Here is an 8,694-nt window from a genome sequence, read left to right on the forward strand (position 1 = left end):
GCTCATCTCTCACCTTATACAAAAAACAACTCAAGATGGATCAAAGACTTAAATCTAAGACCTCAAACCATAAAAATTCTAGAAGATAACATTGTAAAAATTATGCTAGTCATTGGCCTAGGCAAAGAGTTCATGACCAAAAACCCAAAAGCAAATGCAAGAAAAACAAAAATAAGTAGATAGGACCTAATTAAACTAAAGAGCTTCTGCACAGCAAAAGAAATAATCAGCAGAATAAACAGACAACCCACAGAGTGGGAGAAAATATTTGCAAACTATGCATCTGACAAAGGACTAATACCCAGAATCTACAAGGAACTCAAACAAGTCAGTAAAGAAAAAAAAAAACCCTAATTAATTCCATAAAAAAGTTGGCTAAGGACATGAATAGACAATTATCAAAAGAAGATATACAAGTGGCCAAAAAACATATAAAAAATGCTCAACATTACTAATTATCTGGGAAATGCAAGTCCAAACCACAATGCAATACCACCGTACTTGTGCAAGAATGATTATAAGTAAAAAATTTAAAAAAATTAGATATTGGTGTGGATGTGGTGGAAAGGGAACGGCTTGTGAGAATGTAAACTAGTACAACCACTATGGAAAACAGTATGGAAATTCCTTAAAGAACTAAAAGTAGAACTACCATTTGATCCAGCAATCTCACTACTGGGTATCTACCCAGAGAAAAATAAGTCATTATATGAAAAAAACACTTGCACACAAATGTTTAAAGCAGTACAATTTGCAATTGCAAAAATATAAAACCAGCTTAAATGCCCATCAACCAATGAGTGGATAAAGTAATGTGATATGAGAGATTATATGTATGTGTGTGTGTGTGTGTGCATCTATATATCTATATCTATATAGATATATAGAGTCTCATTCTGTCATATATATCTATATAGATATAGATATATAAAGATATAGATATATAGATAGAGTCTCACTCTGTCACCCAGGCTGGAGTGCAGTTGTGTGATCTTGACTCCCTGAAACCTCCACCTCCTTATTTCAAGTGATTCTTGTGCCTCAGCCACTCAAGTAACTAGGATTACAGGTGCATGTCACCATGCCCAGCTAATGTTTGTATTTTTTAGTAGAGACAGGGTTTCCCCATGTTGGCCAGGCTGGTCTCTAACTCCTGACATCAAGCAATCCACCTGCCTGGGCCTCCCAAAGTGCTGGGATTGCAAGCATGAGCTACTGTGCTTGGCCTAAATGTGTTATACCATGGAATACTACTCAGCCATAAAAAGGAATAAAATAATGGAATTCGCAGCAACCTGATGGAATTGGAGATCATTATTCTAAGTGAAGTAACTTATGAATGGAAAAACAAACATCATATCTTCTCACTTGTATGTGGGAGCTAAGCTATGAGGATGCAAAGACATAAGAATGACATAATGGACTCTGGAGACTTGGGGAGAAGTGTTGGAGGGAGTGAGGAATAAAATACTACACATTGGGTGCAGTGTACACTAATCAGCTGATGGGTGCACCAAAATCTCAGAAACCTCACCTAAATAACTTATCCACGTAACTAAATAACACCTGTTCCTCAAAACTAGTGAAATAATAATAATAAATTTTGAAAAGTAATCAAAGAAGACACAAATAAACGGAAAGCTATCCCACATTCATAAACTAGAAGAATTAATACTGTTAAAATATCCATACTACACAAAGTAATATCTAGATTTAATGCAATTTTTATGAAAACAATTATGACATTCTTCACAGAAATAAATTTATGCATTTAGAGCAAACAAATTTTTCACAAAGGTGCCAGAAACACAAAATGGGGAAAGGGGGCTTTTTAATGTATGGTGACATAAAAACCAGATCTCCACCTGCAAAATTAGATTCTTATTCTCTCACCATATACAGAAAGCACCTCAAGATGGATTAAACACTTAAATGTAAGACCCAAAACTACTAACTGAAGCCATGAAACTTCTAGAATTTAACATTGAGAAAAAGCTCCATGACATTGGTCTGGAGAATGATTTTTTTAGATAAAATCTCAAAAGCACAGATAGCAAAAACAAAAATAGTCAAATGGAATTGCATCAAACTAAAAAGCTCCAGTACAGCAAAGGAAACAATCAACAGAGTGAGGAGACAACCTACAGAATAGGAGAAAATATTTGCAATCTATACATATAAGGGATTAATATTTAAAATATATAAGGAACTCGAACAACTCAGTAACAAGAAAACAACCTGATTAACAAATAAAAGGATTGAATAGACATTTCTCAACAGAAGACATACAAATGTCCAACAAGTATATGAAAAAGTACTCAAGAAAACTAATCATCAATAAAATGCAAATCAAAACCACAATGAGATGTCACCTCACTCCCATTAGAATGGCTATGCCACATTTTGGTGGTTTGTGCCTTCTGAAATTCATATTGAAATTTCACACTAATTTTAACAGTATTAATAGGGTGGGAAATCTGACTATGGTGTTTGGGTGGAGCATTAGTGGGTTTATAAGTGGAGAAAGTGATACCTGAGCTAGCATGGTTAGCCCTCTTGTCATATGATTTCCTGCACCATCAGGGACTCTGCAGAGTTCCCCCTGGCAAGAATGTTCTCACCAGATGCAGCCTGTCAATCTTGGACTTCCCAGCCTCCAGAATCATGAGCTAAATAAACCTTTATTTTTTATAAATTACCTGTCTCAAATATTTAGTTATAGCAACATCAAGCAAATGAAGACAAGCTATTGTCAAAAAGACAAAAGATAACAGGTGTTGGCAAGCATGTAAGGAAAAAGAAACTCTTTCACACTGTTAGTGGAAATATAAATTAGTAAAACCATTATGGAAAATTTTATGGAGGTTCCTAAAAATGTTAAAAATAGAGCTACTATATGATGTTACTACTGGTTATATATCAAAACAAAATGAAATCAGTATGTACAAAAGGTATTTTCACTCCCATGTTTATTGCAGCATTATTTACAGTAGCCAAGATATGGAATCAACCCAACTGTCCATCAACAGATAAATGAATAAGGAAAATATGGTATATACACAGTGGAATACTATTCATTCATTGAAAAGAAGGAAATCTTGCCATTTGCATCAACATGGATGAACCTGGAGGATATTAAATTAAACAAGCCAGGCACAGGAAGACAAATACTACATGCCTTCACTCATAGATGTGGTGAGTAGAATGGTGGTTCCTAGAGGCTGGAGTGATTAAGCGGGAGAGGGGATGGGAGGATATTGGTCAAAGCGTTCATAATTACAATTAGCAGGAATAAGTTTAAGAGATCTATTTACAGCATGATTGCTGTAGTTAATGAAGATATACTGTATTCTTGAAAAATGCAAAGAGTGCGTGTTAAGTGTTCTCACCACAAAAATGCTATGTGAGGTAACAGATATATATAGACTTCAAAATATCATGTCATAGATGATAAATATATAAAATTTTATGTCAATTAAATATACAATGAAAAATTAAAATAGATTGTGGTTATGATTGCATAACTCTGTGAATGTACTAAAATCTATCGAGTTGTGTATTTTAAATAAGTGAAGTAGGGGCTAGGTGCAGTGGCTCACACCTGTCATCCCAGCACTTTGGGAGGCTGAGGCAGGCAGATCACTTCAACTCAGGAGTTCAAGACCAGCCTGGGTAGCATGGTGAAACCCTGTCTCTACAAAAAATAAAAAAAATTAAAAATTAAAAAAAAATAGCTGGGCATGGTGGTGAATGCCTGTGGTCCCAGCTACTTGGGAGGCTGAGTTGGGAGGGTTGCTTTAGCACAGGAAGCTGAGGCTGCAGTGAGACGAGATCATGCCACTGTACTCCAGCCTGGGTGACAAAGCGAGATCCTGTCTAAAAAATAAAAATAAAGTCCGGGCGCTGTGGCTCACGCCTGTAATCCTAGCACTTTGGGAGGCTGAGGCGGGCAGATCACGAGGTCAGGAGATCGAGACCTTCCTGGCTAACACCGTGAAACCCTGTCTCTACTAAAAATACAAAAAATTAGCGGGGCATGGTGGGGGGCGCCTGTATTCCCAGCTATTGGGGAGGCTGATGCTGGAGAATGGCGTGAACCCAGGAGGCAGAGGTTGCAGTGAGCCGAGATAGTGCCACTGGACTCCGGCCCGGGCGACAGAGCGAGACTCTGTCTCAAAAATAAATAAATAAGTAAATAAAATAAAAAAATAAAAAAGTTAAGTATATGATGCTGAATTATATCTCAATAAAAATTCAAAAACTAGTAAATAGCTAAATATTTATATAAGGAATATATTTGCTGAAGTATATGAGGGGAAGTGATGGAAACAGAATATAGCAAAACCTTTGAAAGGGAAGGGTATTTTTACTAACTTTTTTTTTTTTTTTTTGAGACGGAGTCTCAGTCGCCCAGGCTGGAGTGCAGTGGCTCACTGCAAGCTCCGCCTCCCGGGTTCACGCCATTCTCCTGCCTCAGCCTCCCGAGTAGCTGGGACTACAGGCGCCCGCCACTATGCCCGGCTAATTTTTTTGCATTTTTAGTAGAGACGGGGTTTCACGGTGTTAGCCAGGATGGTCTCGATCTCCTGACCTCGTGATCCGCCCGCCTTGGCCTCCCAAAGTGCTGGGATTACAGGCGTGAGCCACTGCGCCCGGCCTAGCTTTTTTTTTTTAAATGGAGTCTTGCTCTGTCGCACAGCTGGAGTGCAGTGGCACAATCTTGGCTCACTGCAACCTCCGCCTCCCAGGTTCAAGTGATTCTCCTGCCTCATCCTCCTGAGCAGCTGGGATTACAGGAGCGTGCCACCACGCCTGGGTACTTTTTGTATTTTTAGTAGAGACGGGGTTTCACCATGTTCAGGCTAGGCTTGAACTCTTGACCTCAAGTAATCCACCTGCCTTGGCCTCCCAAAGTGCTGGGATTACAGGCGTGAGCCACTGCACTTGGCCTTTTACTAGCTTTAACACACTAAATAATGAGTAGCTTTGGAAACTAAACATACTCTCTTTAAAGTATTGGCAAAATTAAGTTTAATAATTAAAGGTGTTCATATTACCCTGTCATTTTCCATTCTCTAGAACCTATCTTCTTGTAGTTCTTTTCTAGTTTGTTCCAACAGTATAAATATATGTGACCAGACATATGTGGTCACAATTGTAGAATATATGCTGCAAAGACGAATCATTACAACTCTCCTCTCTCCAAAGAAAACAGTTTCATTTTGGGGCATATTTGTTAATTAGCCCTGCTGAAAGGAGATTCTACTTCAGTCTTTTATTGCTGTAATGACTTATAACAAAGTGTACTAAGAGACGGAGTCTTACTCTGTCGCCCAGGCTGGAGTGCCCTGGCACGATCTTGGCCCACTGCAACCTCCGCCTCCCAGGTTCAAGTGATTCTTCTGCCTCAGCCTCCTGAGTAGCTGGGATTACAGGTGCCTGCCACCATGCCCGGCTAATTTTATATTTTTTAATAGAGACAGAGTTTCACCATGTTGGCAAGGCTGGTGTTGAACTCTTGACCTTAGGTGATCCACCCACCTCGGCCTCCCAAAGTGCTAGGGATTATAGGCGTGAGCCACGGCGCTCTGCCCGAAGTTTTTTTTTTAAAATAATATTTTAACTACTTTTTGTAGTATAACCCTTCTTTCTCTAGATTCACCATATTTAGTTACCCTCTAGCATTTACTGCCTGTGGTTATATTTATTAAACCTAATAATAAATAAAGCAGAATCTTTTAAAACTAATAAACTGCTTTGTAGTTATTGGCATTACTACTACCCTATCTAACAAATTAAAAGATTGAGGACATTCAAATGCCATATGGGCATAGAGTAGCGCCGGTGTAGAGAGATTATCCATAGCTAGGTTATGTTCCTGAAATGGCTCTGCTTCCACCCAAAGCCTCCAGGGTATTTCTACAGGCATAGTAAAACATAGGGAGCAAGGCTGCAATCATGGCAAAAGTCTGTGGGAAATTTGTATGCTTTGTGGTTTAGTTCACAAACTCATTCTCTTTTTTCAGCCGTTCCAAACCTTTATGCTTTTGAGATTATGGGACCCCCTTTTATTTATGTTTATGTTCCCATATTTATTCAATAAGTAAGACAGAGACTTCAGTTCCATCAGGATCCTTCAGATAACTAAAGTAAACCTAAATATGAAGTGGACCTTTCCTCTCCCTGCCTTCTCTGGCAGAAGTAAGCCATAGTGACTTTCTTAAACATAATCCTCCAACTGATCACCCTCCAGTGATACACGCTGGGTTAATTTCACTCAGAGAGTGTTCCGTCCCCAAATGACTTCGCCATGTTTACCTTTTACTTAATTCCTTTTGTACACCAGAAGACTGGTGTACTAATAGATTGTGTCTACCTAATTAACTTTACAATTATAAACACCAGTCAATTTCAAAGATGGAATACTCAGTGAGGTATGCTCTCATGTTTACCTTCTCTAAACATGAAAGTTTTAGATAAATAGATTAAAGTAATGCTATTTATGCCAACTGTCTTCATCCATAAGACAGTGGGGTTGGAAGGATATTTAGTATTCTGGGTTTTTTACATGGGCCTGCACTCTTCTCCTTTATGCTCTCTTACATGTCTTTCATTGCTACTTCGAAAGGTAATGACATATACATAATTTAAAGCTTGATTTTTGACATCATTTTTCGACAAGAGCATTGTACCCTGGAATGCCAGTTCCTTGATGAAGAGATTGGATTTTTTTGACTGAATTCTATATACTTCTCTAAGTAGCTGGTATCTGGCGGCCTCTCAGCTATTACTAATATTTGTTTGGTCCTGGAAATGTTTAATAATTACCTGTTGCTTTTTCTTGAGGATAGCAGTCAAGTAGAATGAAGACTGCTGAGGTGAAAAACAGACACACAAAAGCCTAAATAGCCGAGAGTCCTCAGTTCACTGGAGGCTCCAGATATCTTCACAATTGTAAAGAAAAAAACAAAAAATTTGAAAAATACCAGAAGGAAAAATAAGTGCAAACCAAAACACGGAATGACAAAGGAAGCCACCTGAAGATGCCTTCATCATCTGAACATTTCTCAGTTGCTATTTTACTTTTTAAAAGTAGTCTGTTATTTAAGAGTCAATTGCATTTATCTGTGCCTCATCTCCCCTATTTATTATGTGTCTCCTCAAGGCATTGGACAATGTTAACCACATTCCTTTTAACTCCCCAGAACATTGAGTCTTATGCATCAAGTGAGAGTAATTTATAAGCCCTTCGTTATGTTTTCCCGGAAACTAGATGAAAGTGTTTTAAGTAAGGAGAAATCACTTAAAATGGTAAGCTTGTCTATTTCTCTGCATGGTTGAGGAACTCCAGCTGCTCCAGGCTGCAGTTTGTGTCCTGCCATCCCTGCAAAACTTCTGCCTGATATCTGCCTTCACCACCACCCAACCCAAAGCAACTCTGATTCTGGGAAGCTGAGCTCTCTTTTTTCAGTGCAATTTATCTCTCCCTGTGCCCTGGGAGAGGCCAGACAACAGTCCTGAGAGACGCTGCCAGCAAGTTGTTTATGCCAGGAGGGTGTTGCCCTACCTGTGGCCTCACTGCAGAGCCCTCTATGGAGAGGGGATGTATCTGATTCTGATGTTCTTTTACAAATCAAATTTCTACTTTTTAATTTTTGTACCTCTTCTCAGACTCTGCATTGTATGATAGAATATTTATTTTATTATTAAAAATGGTGAATTAGCTAGCACATTGCTTTTTCTATCTTAATAACGACTATCTTAATTCTGTAAAATTATAATGTAAGTCTTGAATAAAGTAGTCATTGCAGTATTTTATAATCCTAGTCATGTACCAGAGCTTTCTCAAGGGGAAAAGTATTATAGTTATCTCTTTAATATTTGCTTGTGTGAAACAGTTATTAACACCGTTTATAGCTAACCCTGTCTATAGTGGCCGTTTTGAGAACCCTAAATCTCTAATTTAAAGGCCCAAGATTTTATCAGTTTGTATGGAACCTGTGTTTGCTCCTCAGTCCTGGTTTCCTAATAAACTTATGAAGATATTTGCAATGGATTTCTGAAGATTTCGAGTACATGTGAGGGGATTCAGTACAAATTACAGGGATTCAACACATTGACAACAGGAAAAATGTAATGAATTTTTAGGTGGGGAATGACGTAAAGTAAAGTAATCTAAATAAAAGCCTATATTATATTTGTTAGCTGACTTAGTTTATCTTTGTTGTCACTGAGGAAGCATAATTTTTTATCTTCAGTAATAGTGTAAGTTATTGTACTAAGCCTAAAAATTAGTATTCTCTTTGTAAACAAAAGAGTATCTGAGACAAGTCTCAATCATTTTTTTTTTTTTTTTGAGACGGAGTCTCGCTGTGTCCCCCAGGCTGGAGTGCAGTGGCGCGATCTCAGCTCACTTCAAGCTCCGCCTCCTGGGTTCACACCATTCTCCTGCCTCAGCTCCCGAGTAGCTGGGACTACAGGCACCCACCAACACGCCCGGCCAATTTTTTGTATTTTTAGTAGAAACGGGGTTTCACCATGTTAGCCAAGATGGTCTCGATCTCCTGACCTCGTGATCTGCCCGTCTCGGCCTCCCAAAGTGCTGGGATTACAGGCGTGAGCCACCTCGCCCGGCCGTCTCAATCATTTTAGAAGTTTATTTTGCCAAAATTAAGGACACGCCCATGACAAAGC

At 38.6% G+C, this 8,694-nt stretch overlaps 1 long non-coding RNA gene across 1 annotated transcript in view; it reads left to right on the forward strand.

The window, feature by feature from the left end:
* LOC134735948 (uncharacterized) overlaps positions 1–8,056 on the forward strand; it is a 30,589-nt gene extending 22,533 nt beyond the window's left edge. The window contains exons 2-3 of the long non-coding RNA XR_010119550.1: positions 2,979–3,195; positions 6,852–8,056. This is a non-coding gene — a long non-coding RNA (uncharacterized lncRNA). The remainder of the gene's footprint in view (positions 1–2,978; positions 3,196–6,851) is intronic.
* Positions 8,057–8,694: the final 638 nt, after the last annotated feature.

Source organism: Symphalangus syndactylus, chromosome X (genome assembly GCF_028878055.3).
Source record: "Symphalangus syndactylus isolate Jambi chromosome X, NHGRI_mSymSyn1-v2.1_pri, whole genome shotgun sequence".
Taxonomy (NCBI): Eukaryota; Metazoa; Chordata; class Mammalia; order Primates; family Hylobatidae; genus Symphalangus; species Symphalangus syndactylus.